Below are 13,070 nucleotides of genomic sequence, written 5' to 3' on the forward strand. Positions count from 1 at the left end.
TAATTAAAACAGTATGGTACTGGCATAAAGACAGACATATGGACTAATGGAACAGAACAGAGAGCACAGAAATAAACCCACACATATATGTTCAATTGATCTTTGACAAGGGTGCCACAAACACACAATGGGGAAAAGAGAGTCTCTTCAACAAATGGTATTAGAAAAACTGGATATCCACATGCAAAAGCATGAAATTGGACCCCCAACTTACACCACACACAAAAATCAACTCAAAATGGATTAAAGACTTAAATGCAAGCCCCGAAACTGTAAAATTCCTAGAAGAAAACCTAAAAAAAAGTTTTTCGACATTGGTCTCGGTAATGATTTCTTGGATATGACACTAAAAGCAAAAATAGGCAAGTGGGACTACATCAACAATGGTCAATGTTGGGGCCGGCCCGGTGGTGCAAGCGGTTAATTGCACGCACTCCACTCCAGCGGCCCGGGTTTCACCGGTTGGTATCCCGGGCGCGCACCAACGCACTGCTTGGGAAGCCATGCTGTGGCGGCGTCCCATATAAAGTGGAGGAACAAGGGCACGGATGTTAGCCCAAGGCCAGTCTTCCTCAGCAAAAAAAGAGGATTGGCAGATGTTAGCACAGGGCTGATCTCCTCACAAAAAACAAAACAAAACCAAAAAAGAATGGTCAGTGTTAACTTGACCAAAAGGAAATAGAAGAACATTCCAAGTAGAGGGAAGAGCAGGGACAAAGGTATATGGTGAAAGGAAGCATGGCAGGTAGGAGGAACAGAATGGGGCTATTGAGGCTATGGCTGGAGCAGAGAGGGAAGGAAGCATGGTGTGCAACTAAGCTGTTGTTCTAAAAGGTGTCACTGCCTGCAGCTTGGATTTGAGAAATATTTCTCCATACGATTATGTGTACTTTGATTATAGAAGTCAAACTTACAAAGCACAATTAAAACAGTCAAACGCTGTGAGCTATAGAGAAGTATATAGTAAACATAGCCTCCTCCAATCCTCTTCCTGCTCAGACTTCTACATGAATGAATACATTAGAATGTTACAAGAGGTGAAGCTAAAAATTATCCTAGAAATTAGACTGGTACAATAATTTTTAATATAGCAATCCTGTTCTACATTTTCCTATATTTTCTGTGCAATATTTTAAATTCTATGACACAACTTCTATAAATAGATATAACGGCAGCAATATTGATAAGCCTTGTAAACCAACTGGTAACACATGTTTGTATGCACGTAAATATATATGAACATAAATGGAGAATATAGGAAACAATTTTAGAATAAGAAGGATCAGGTTCCAGGGTCACCAAACTATAGCCAATGGGCCAAACCCAGCCCATGGCCTGTTTTTGTAAATAAAGCTTTCTTGGAACAAAGTCACATGCATTAATTTACTTATTGTCTATGGCTGCTTTCATGTTACAATGGCAGAGTTGAGTAGTTGCAATAAAAACCATATGGTCCTCAAAGCACTTTACAGAAAAAGCGGACCCCTGGTATGATTATAGCCAAATAGAGTTAAGTTTGATTCTATTCTAAACATCCTTTTTATTATATTTTTCAAAAGATTTTAGAATCTCCTTTGGGAGAAAGTTTTCAAGAAAAAAAACCAATCTCTCCAGTAGGGTGACCAACTGTTTCCGTTTGCCTGGGACTCCTGGTTTTACCACTAAAAGTCCCTGTCCTGGAAAACCACTCAGTCCTGGGGAAACCAGGAGAGTTGATCACTCTACCACAGGCCCTACTAGATTCTAGCTAGGCCGCATCTTATACTGAGACTCTTGTGAGTGGAGACTGTGTTTTATGCATACTTTAAGTTGCATCGCACACCAGCCTCTAGCACGGGTGCTAATAATTAGGAGAACTCAAGCAATGTCATCATAGTAAATTATGGAATGATACATAATTTGCAGATTATGTCTAAAATCTAAGTCTCTCCACATTGAACAGGGCTCTTCAGACTATGAGGATCATATCCATAAATGCTAAAGTGTTTCATTTAACAGCATTATTTCTACTTCTAACCAACATGCCTAGAAGAATCCTCATTTACAAAGAGAACAGTTAACAGCTTTGTTAGAGGTAATATGAGATGAAGATTAAAGCAGCAATGCCTACTTTCCAAACTTACTAAAAATAATAAAACAAACAAAAAAACCATTATTTGGGTCTTACAGAGAAGTTGTAGGCCTAGTTGGGGTACAGGCCTCTGAGCCATCTGAGGTCTGTGGGCTAAATGGTGAGAGTAGCCAACCACTATCAGAAGCAGCATCCCAGGAAAGCACTGCATATAAAGCAGATAAATCCAGAACTTCCCATATAAAGCCAGCATGATGGAAAGTTAGGAGGGATTAAGAGAAGACAAGTTCATTGAAGGTTCATGGTCCAATTTCCATGGATTTAAGTTTGGGTGAACCAACAGGTGCTTAAGGGAGACAGCCTCAGAGTGAATAGTTATCATGTTAAGTATACCAAAGTATTTTTGTTTGTTTTTTTGTTTGTCAGGGTAATTTTAGTTTTTGTTTTTCAGTGGTAGCAGCTGGAAAACCATCTCAGCTGAAACTGTGGACATAGTTGCCAAGTGTTGTTTTCATCAGTGTGCATGCTTCTAAGTAATTTACACACAAACACAGTAGTGTTTGTTAAATACTGTTTTGGGTGCTATACCCTAGAATAGGTACCTGCCTAGAATAGCTTTTCTTTGAAGCTATCCAGGCACAGGTTCTCAAATAAAGCAAGAAGCAATGCATCACAAAAGATGGAGTGTTGATTCTTAAATTTGTGTTAGCACTCCATTGATGATTTTCCATCAGATCTGTGAGTTGTGCGTGGTGGGCAAACTGCTATTTTAAAGCTGTCAAAGTGTACATTAACCAATAGCTGCGCAGAGCATGGAGGAAAAGACATCATAAAGGTCAATAACTCTTGCTTTTTCGTTGCAGAGTCAGGGAGCACTTTTATAGGTATTTGGATTATTTCATGGTAAAGGAAAATTTTATTCAGAATGGACATTTAAGACAACCAGATACTAACTCTGCACAGTAATGTAAGAGCCTGACTTCATTGTGATCACCCTTGTATCACTGTGGAAATTATTATGAGATTGAATAGAGGTGAAAGAATTTCTTCCTTTCTTTGGGCAAAACAGGAAGTGAGGAGTCTGGTTTTGGGTCAAGGCAAGATCCATAGGTACCTCTGTACAACTGAATGGGGCTCTCAGCTCTGAGCTAAGGAGAAAGATAAAGAAGGGCATCCCAAACAGAGAAGTATGGCCTGTGACTAAAGAGAGTATTATATCAGTAAAGTATAATTAAATTAATAATATATTTTTTAAATATATCAAAAATATTAAAAAGTTGCCTGTAAGTAAAAAGGTAACAGAGAAGCATGGCCCATGACTAAGTGTAGAATCCTACTTGAAATTTGTTTTTCTGTTGGTTCTATAATTCTTCACCTTATGCACAAGCTCTCAGTAAATTGTTCTTACTTTTTATTGAATTGTGATTGTGTGCATCTTATAAGTGTAGCTCAACGAATTCTCCCAAACCAAACATGCCAACGTAGCCATCATTCAGATCAGGAAACAGAAGATTATCTTGCAGTCACTGCCCTTCTCATAAGTCACCATCCTAAGTTGGCTTCATATATCTTTGTTAAATATCACTATTTGGTCTTAGCCTTATTTGGAGGTCTTAGGTCTGGGGCTTTTGCTTCCATTTGGGTGAAGTCCAGGGACAACTGCATGGTTCTGAAGATGCTGATGAGGGGACAACACCAGAGGGATAGCAGGGGGGCCTGGAGCCATAGTATACAGCATAGGTCAGCAAACTTGTTCTGTAAAGGGCCAGATAGTATACATTTTTGGCCATAAGTACTTTGTTGAAACTTTAAATGAATGTCAGTGGCTGTGTTCCAATAAAACTTTATTTACAAAACAGGCATTCGGTTGTACTTTGTTGACCCCTGGTATAGAGCAAGAAATATCTGTGGAATGTGGAATATTACACAAAGAACATCAGAAATACTTCAAGAGGGAAAAATTCTGGACCTCACTCTAAATGCAAGTCAGTTAACTCAAACATTAGTTATCTGGCCTCCTCAAGGCAGGAGAACTTGAGCCTTATAGTTTACACTTGCTTCTTTCTGTCCTTGGTCTAGTTTCTAACTTTCAAAATAATGCAGTAGTCAGCAGCATGAGATGGGAAATGTCTAGAAGCAAGACTATTTCTGTTATATTTAGCAACATTGCATAAGAAAAGCACTCTGGATTTCACACTATTTTCTAAATCTCAAATTCATTAAAAGCAAAGTTTTGCTCCAATAAAATATTTCATGAACAATAGAATTTGTATAAATCTTGAGGGTTTCTATATTTGACAATTTAACCATTAGTTAAAAGTCCGTTATATTATTAACTGAAAAGAGAGACATAGTTACATGTAATAACACATTTCTTCCACTTTTTAAACCCACTGGTTGTTTTAATATGCTCCCATTCAATTTTGTTTCCAGAATGCTAATCTTGTTTTGGGACATGATAAAATGGCTTGCATCATTTTGAACTCAATGTGTTAGATCCTTTACGGTCTTAGCAGAGGATGTTCTAATGTGTACTACAGAAATACCAATCATGATAGAGAATAGTAGAATTTCAGCAAAGTTTCTGCTTAATCAAAGAATGCTTAATCTGCTTTCTATTATTTCTTCAGAAAACTATGAAAACATATAGGAAAATCTGAAAATGAACGTGATTTGACAAAAATCAAACAACCATTGGACATTACCTGACAATATTTATCAAGTACTCATTGAGTTAACTTTTATGATTATGTTTTATACCTGGGAAATTATCCATATTATCTTCTTTGTCCACAGAGTAGATTAAGCATCAGGTTCTTTGTTTTGTTTTGTTTCCTTTTTCGCCATAGTACTGAAAATCATAAGATCACCCACCAACATATAGGCCATCTTTGATTCCTCATTTTCTCTTTTCCTGCATCCAAAATGTATTCTTCTGTATATTCTTCTCACTAACCCTAATGCTTACACTCTCGTCCAAAAGACCATCATTTCTCAATCTGATTATTGCAATAGCCTCCTACCAGTCATGCTGCTTTCACGATTACCCCCACTCCAGTCTACGTTTCACACAGCAGCTAGGGTGATACCTTTAAAGCACAGACTACATGTAGTTATTACTCAGTTCAAAACCCTCCCACAGCCTTCATTTCCTTCCTTATTTCACCACATATTCATATTTCTTTGTTATATATTTTCATTGTCTTTTTTACCAACTAGAATAAGCTCATTAGGACTAAGGAAAGTTGGGATGGAGGGAAGGCAAGGTAGAGAAATTGTCTTGAATTTATTAGATATATACACGTAAGATCACAAAGCAGAATTTCTCTTTTATTTGCAGAAGTAAATAGCATGAAAATATTCTAATATGCCTCAAGTATAGTCCAAATACTGTGGATGAAAATATTAAGGTGATTTTAAAGAGGAAGTAAAATAAATAACGTGTAAAGTTTTTCTGTGGTCATTTTGATGTTAATTATTATCAGTCAACACTGAAATTTAGTGGAAAGCACATTTATCTTGTTACTGTTGGAGTTGTATCACACAAAGAAGTTATCTCTTACTTAAGTAGTTTATTATCATCTTCAGAAGAAAGAAGAAAAAGAGAAAACATATTTCTTGTGCATGCTATAGAAAATATTTTAGTTTAAGGCAATTAGTTGTTTTAACGGATTATAAAATATCACTAGCATTTGAAATTTATGCCATCCTTTTGATAAACATGAAGTACAAAAGAAAAGAGTACCAATTTATTTCCTCCTTAGAAATGGTCATTCTTTTTATTATCAGTCTTCACTGGAATTTAAATTTCTTTTTATACTATGGTAAAAAGAGTTGGACCTGAGACTGTAAACTGTCCACAGGGTGTTGAAATCCCTCCTCAGAACACACATCTACCCTTATTTGATAATTCATTGTTAGGATGCAATGCACCCCTCATCACACTATAAAAGAAATGAGTTTCCTCACACCTTCAAAGGGCATGTATTTGAATGGGTAAAAATAAGGTTCCAAGTAGAATGTGTTACAATTGATATTAGTTATTCTTGGGGATAATTCCTAATGATACGAAAATATTCACCCTCCTCCCCCACAGATACACATATACACAAGTCTTTTCTCAGGTAAACTTCTGCCTGTCTTTAAGTCCACTGGTGTTTTTAGACTATAAGGAGACTCTAAAATTTCTCTTGCCTGTTGCAGAATTGAGATCCATTGTCATTGTCTTAGTCAGTTCAGGCTGCCATAATTAAAAAACAGTGACTGGGCGGCTTAAACACAGAAATTTATTTCTCACAGTTCTGGAGTCTGGGAAGTCCAAGATCAAGACGTCAGCTGATTTGTTCCTGGTGAGAACTCTCTTTCTGGCTATATCCTCACGTGGTGGCAAGAGAGAAAGAAGAAGCAAGCTCTCTAGTGTCTCAAGGCTCCACCTTTATGACCTAATTACCTCCCAAATGTCCCATCTCCAAATATGATCACATTGGGGATTAGGGTTTCAACATATGAATTTGGGGGGGGACACAAACATGCAGTCCATAATGGTAGTCCATTGAAGATTCCTGCAATAGGATAAAGCAGAAAGTATTTACTGAAATATTCTCCCCAAAAATATTAGTCCTTAAATTCACTGCATTAGTTAAAAGAAAACCTGCAAAATAATACAGGATGGTATTTAATATTTAAGACTTCAACTTTGACTCAAATTAGAATAAGCAGAGTTGTATATACAATCAAAAATAATGGTTGCCTTTACACCTGCTGGATGGCTCTAATCAAAAAGGCAGATAATAGAAGGTGTTGGCTGGTGAGGAAATGGAGAATCTAGAATGCTTACATCCTGCTGGTAGGAATGAAAAACGGTGCAGGCACTTTGGAAAACAGTCTGGCAGTTCCTCAAACAATTAAACATGGAGCTACCATATGACCCAGCAATCCCACTCCTAGGTATACATTCAAGAGAAATAAAAACCTATGTCCATGTAAAATCTTGTACATGAAACTTCATAGCAGCATTTTTCATAATAGCCAAAAAATGTGAAAAGCCTAAATGTCCATCAACTGATTAATTATCCATTCATCAATAAAATGTGGTATATCCATACAGTAGAATATTATTCAGCCGTAAAAAGGAATGAAATACTAATAAATGCTACAAACATGAATGAACCTCAAAAATATTATGCTAAAAATAAGCCAGTCATAAAAGACCAAGACAACATATTATATGATTCCATTTATATGAAATATCTAGAACAGGAAAATTTATAGGATTTGAAGATTAGTGGTTGCCAGGTCTCAGGGTACCAGGGAGGTGGGGAGACAGAGAACAGCTAAGAGGTACAGAGTTTCTTTTTGGAGTAATGAAATATTTTAAAATTCATTGTGATGAAAATTACACAACTCTGTGCATTAAATTACATACTTTAAAATGTGCATTTTAAATAAACTATATATATGAAATATGAATGAAATAGCTCAATAGAAGTGCTAAAAATATTGCTTACCAAGGACCGTTCCACCCCTGAAGAAAATGCCATCTTTGCTCCCTTAGAGCTTATGTGGGGGGAGGGTGAAGAACGATAATAAATAAACACAAATATAACATAACATAACAAAACATAACATGTTTTTAGGTAGTGAAAATGCTCGAGAGCAAATGAATCAGGCTAAAGGTACAGAAAATGTGGTGGGTGGTGGGTGGATACTCTAGGTAGGATAGGGGAAGCCTCTGTAAAGGTGACATTTAAGAGCTGAGTAATGTGAAGGAGTACAGCATAGGAAGATGTAGCAGGAAAGTGGTCTACGCAAGCGTAAAGACCCGAGTAGAAAATAAGTTTGGCATGCTCCAACAGCCACAGGAAACCACTGTAGGTGAAGGGCAGGAACGAAGCCGTGGACATAACGAGCTGAGGCAAGCAGAGTAACCATACCTTGTCAGTCCCAAACACTTTTATGAGATATATCCAAGACGGAAAAGTCATATTAAATGTTTAACAGCATCATTTCATAGTATGGCAGCTCAGTTGAATAGCATGTATTGTTTGCTTCCTTAATTTAGCGTGAAAATTGTCAAACAGGTTTGATTTTAGATGCTATTAGTGAATTGGTTTTTATAAAACCATCACTCTCTAGTTGGAACAAAAATTACAATTCCAGGAATAACATTAAAATTACAGTTAAAAATTAAATCAACATGATTTGGCAACGTCAAGAACATTTTCTATTTTCAGAACTTATTCCGCTGAGATTAGTGTATCAGATAAGGCACCAGGAGGAAAGAGGAGCACATCAGATTGGATAATTTAAGAAGCATTTAAGAGAGGAAGTGTTTATAAAAGTGTCAGCATGGTTAAGGGAGACGTCCAGAGACTGCAGGATACCAGCCTAATAACATCAGGGAGCTGGGCACCATCACCATCTTTAGGCCTGATGAGGTGGGTATAAAGACCAGTTACCAGAACCTGGGGCGGGGATTAGGGGGTGGAGGTGGGAGAGAGAGAGGAACAGGGCTATATGCAGATGACCACCTGACAGAGCTGTAATTTTCACTTACGGATTCAGCCTGCCAATGACAGAGCTACCAGAGTGAACTGAGGTAATAAATGTCCTGACTTCACTCTCCTCCCTTCTTCTCTCAGATCTCCTGCCAAAGATCTCCACAGACCAAAGCTCATGTAGTCCAAACAGTTCAACCTCCTGGAGCATAGTGCAGAGGAGAGAGAGGTGGAGACTCAATTTGGAAGAACAAATGGAAAAGTTGTATCATATGCAGCCAATCAAATACAATTAGAATTTGCACTATCTGTCTATGATATTGAGCAAATAAATACCTAAGTATCAAATCATTGTTCACTTACTCAAACGAGCTTGCAAAACGCCAATCGCTAGATAAGTCAATGAAACTCAGTGAATAGCCTTTACTTTCAAGGTGTTTACTTACATTAATAAGAAGATTATTAACTTAATAGAAGATTTATATGCAGTATGGTTAGTAATAAAAGTACTATGATTAAGAGAAATGTTGATTTTTCTATTTTATCTGTGATATATACATAAATGTACATATATAATCTATTTTATCTGTGGGGAGATATATATATATGTATATATATTCATACTCTGTATCAGTGATTCTATAATTTCTACACTGGAAGACACACACATGACATTAATATATGCAATGCACTTTCTCATCCAGGATTATGATCAGTTCCTGGTGTTTGTGCTGCTATTCCAATATTATATTTCCCACTCAAAAACTGATATCCGAATGCAAAGGAAAGTGGCATAATTAGAATGATAATCTGATAAGTTATTTCAATTCAATTTGATGGTGCAATTTTTAATAATATAAATGTTATAGGTAATTTATTTCTTGGAACACACAGTTGTGACACAGTGAGTCAACTCCATTATTGAGAACAGCAAAGTTACACTGTCAAGACAAATAATCAATAACCAATCTATAGATAAGAAAGATAGAGTGATATTTATTGAGCCAATGCTGAGGACTAGCACAGAAGTGCTATCTCCACCAGAGAAGAAAGCACTCCGGAGAAGCACTGTTTACAGCATGGTTATATACCATTTCAGGACAAAGAACAAACATCAAGCATGACAGGAATACAATTTTTTCCCCAAAGTCACAACGATATGTTTTACTGCAGTTTAGCACATACACAGCAGGGTCAACTTTACCTTGGTTCTCTGGAAAGAAAAGCTTATCTTCAAAGAAGTACTAGTATTGGCATCAGAGAAAGGGAGACATTCATTCCTATCTTTAATGAGTGCATTCTTTGCTTTGGGAAAATGTTTGAAGCAGATGTACAATGCATGTTTGGTGGGCCATAAGTCAGGCTGCTCTGGGAAAAACAAGTTTTAGGCCGAATCAGGGTTAAACCAGAATGGCTTCCCCAATACTTCAATAGGTGAAAACTTATTATTATTCTTAATATTTTCATTACACTACACTATGACCTACATACACTACATAAGATCAAACAGATCGTCAATCTTTCAGATACGCAAATGCCCCTTTTGTTCCTTCGGTGTCCTACTCTTCCTAGATGTCAAAATTAAAACCTGTGTTAACATAATTATGAAAAGCATTCAGAAGCATGAAGCTTCCTGTCAAGTGTTGGATCCAGGAAGAGGAAAAGCCAAGCAAGACATTAAAATAATGGTTTGCCAGCCATTCTCAAAACATTTTCAATGATAGAAAACACATCTATGGATGACAACATGGATGGACATTGAGGGTATTATGCAAAGTGAAATAAGTCAGAGGGAGAAGGTCAAATACTGTATGATTTCCCTCATTAAGTAGTAGATAATAACAACAACAAACACATGGAGACAGAGATTGGATTGGTGGTTACCAGAGGGGAAGGGGGGAAGAAGGAGGGCGCGAAGGGGATAATTCGGCACATGTGTGTGGTGATGGGTTGTAATTAGTATTTGGGTGGTGAACATGATGTAATCTATGCAGAAATAGAAGTATAATGATGTACACCTGAAATTTATACAATGTTATAAACCCATGTTGCTGCAATAAACAAAAAATTAAAAAAAAAAGAAAGAAAACACATCTATGGAGAATACATGTACAAAGAGTATTTGATAGGAGAGGAGAAGAACCCTCTCATCCTACCAAGAACCTCACTTTCATGTTCTATAATGTAAACATAATTATTAAAATTAATATCATCACATCACCTTGTGGATTAGATCATGTAAATTTTATTAAGCCATAATTCAATGGTTCATGGTATCAATATCTCTCATTCTGCTTTGACTAATTATAGACTGTGAAGAAACATACAAAGAAAACCTACAAGGTGTACAACGTTCTCTCCCCCTTCTCTCTTCAATTTTTATTGTTAGTTCCAAGTGTTCTAACATTTGTTTCTTCTGTACATGAAAATGTATAGCGAAAATACCTTGTGTTAATGTGCCCAAAGTGGTGGTAAAACAAAACCCAAAGAATTTATGGCACATACGCAGTGTGTGTGTGTGGAGTGTGTGTATGTGTGTGAAAGAGAGAGAAAGAGAGCAAGAGAGAGAAAGAGAATGGTCAAGAAAGATAGTTTCAACCAAAACTCTCACCACAAAATTACCGTCATTTCTGTGTGAGTTTTTGTTTGTGTTTATAGCATAATTTGCAACAGTGGAACATCATGAAATGGATAAGTACCTATGAAGGCTGGCTGATCATCTTGTCAGTCTTCCAGAAATGTAGAAATCTCTCCCTGGTAGGATTTTCAAAATATTAGCATCTTTCGTGAGTCAAGTGTTTGGCTCTCCCCGCAACTTAGAGCATTGTTGTCCCTAGTGACATTCATTGACTTAAAATAGAACTTTGTGCCAAATTGCTCCCTTCTATGAGCAAGTAATCCTGCTTTGTTTTGTCACAAATGCTTGAGGACCAGTTAAACACCTGCAAGTTCATATGATGCTCAGAACAAATGATGCACAATAATCAGTAGCTCAGGGCACAGATAAATCCGAACTTGTATTATTTTTCCCGGAAATCAACATAAGCTAATCAAATCAAACCCTGAACTGTAGTAAATATTTAATGAATAATTAGGCTTTAATTCTTTTTCAGTTTTGTGATGCATTAATGGCATGTGATTTCTAAAGGTTGCAATTTCAGTCTGTATTTTTCTTGAGATCTAAAATTAAATTGAGACATTGATGTTGACATTTTTATTTTCACTTCAAATAGAACATTCAGCTTAGAAGGAACTATAAAAGATCTCAAGAAGGCATTTTTTTAAACTATAAATTAGCAAATTATGGACTCCTACAATTATTTTGTTCCTAGAAATCAAAACCAAATCAATTTAATGCTTGGCCAAAATTGTTGGCACGTAAATAGTGACAGCAAAATATCTGCTATGTCACAGAACACATAGCAGTGTACCTGAGCTAAAAGAACCCGTGCCAGATTTTAGTGCCATTTTATAGGCTTGCATGAACAACCATGTAATTTGCATCTCCATTGTTTAAAGTCATTTCAGGAAAACCCCCTCCATTTTGTCAAATTATTATTACATCAGGATTTTTCTTCTTCAATATCAGGTAGTATGCATGAAGATTAAAATCAATGCAATACTACCTTTGATAAATAAAAAATTCCTTATGTTTATCTTTTCAGTTTAATGATTCATTGATTATTTTGTGTCTATTGTCTTCAATAAGAAAAATAAATGTACAAGAGTGTGCTGAGCATCACAATGTCGTATATTTTACTTCTGATTAGTATTTGATTTGTAAAGCTATTTAATCTAGCCCTGTGTATTCTCCACCAGAACATAACAAGGTTTTTATTTTTAAAATTCATTATATTATTCTATTTGAAACTTGATTCCTAAATTATATAGTGAAAATTGTTCTTCACTTAAATTTAGCTTTAATATATATTTTTTCCTTTCTTACAAAATAACTTTTAAAAGCTATGAACTGAAACAATGAAAAGAAGTTTGACCAAATTTTAACAGCCTCCCAAATAAAAATGTGGGCTTCCTAATATGTCAAATAAGAATAGTAGGAAAAATGGCTGTAATTGTACTGACCTGTTCACCTAGCAGAACCATTTAAACTTGGTTACCATGGAAAACCATGCTGCGCATGAAACAGCAGGAGAAATCTAATTTAGTGCTAGTGCCAGCCAGTACCTCCGAGACTAGTTTCTAGTGTCTTTTCCTTGGAAGTGTTTCCCAGGTCACCAGTTGTACCCCTATATTTGTCTTACAAAACAAACAACATTTCAGAATGTTCTGCACACAAATATACATTTCGTCTCTTTGCCATTAAACTGTGAAATAAAGCATCCTAACTCTTTGACTTGAACAACAGATCATTTTGGCTGCCTACTTAACTCTACGTACACTATTAGCAGAAAGTTGCCATTGTGTAGTTTTTATTTTTCGTGACTTTTCAGTAAGATTCAATACTGCAAACCACTCTTGCTTATCAGATTTCTCCTTTCTTT

Source organism: Ceratotherium simum, chromosome 11, assembly GCF_057802395.1.
Source record: "Ceratotherium simum simum isolate JZ-2026a chromosome 11, ASM5780239v1, whole genome shotgun sequence".
Taxonomy (NCBI): domain Eukaryota; kingdom Metazoa; phylum Chordata; class Mammalia; order Perissodactyla; family Rhinocerotidae; genus Ceratotherium; species Ceratotherium simum.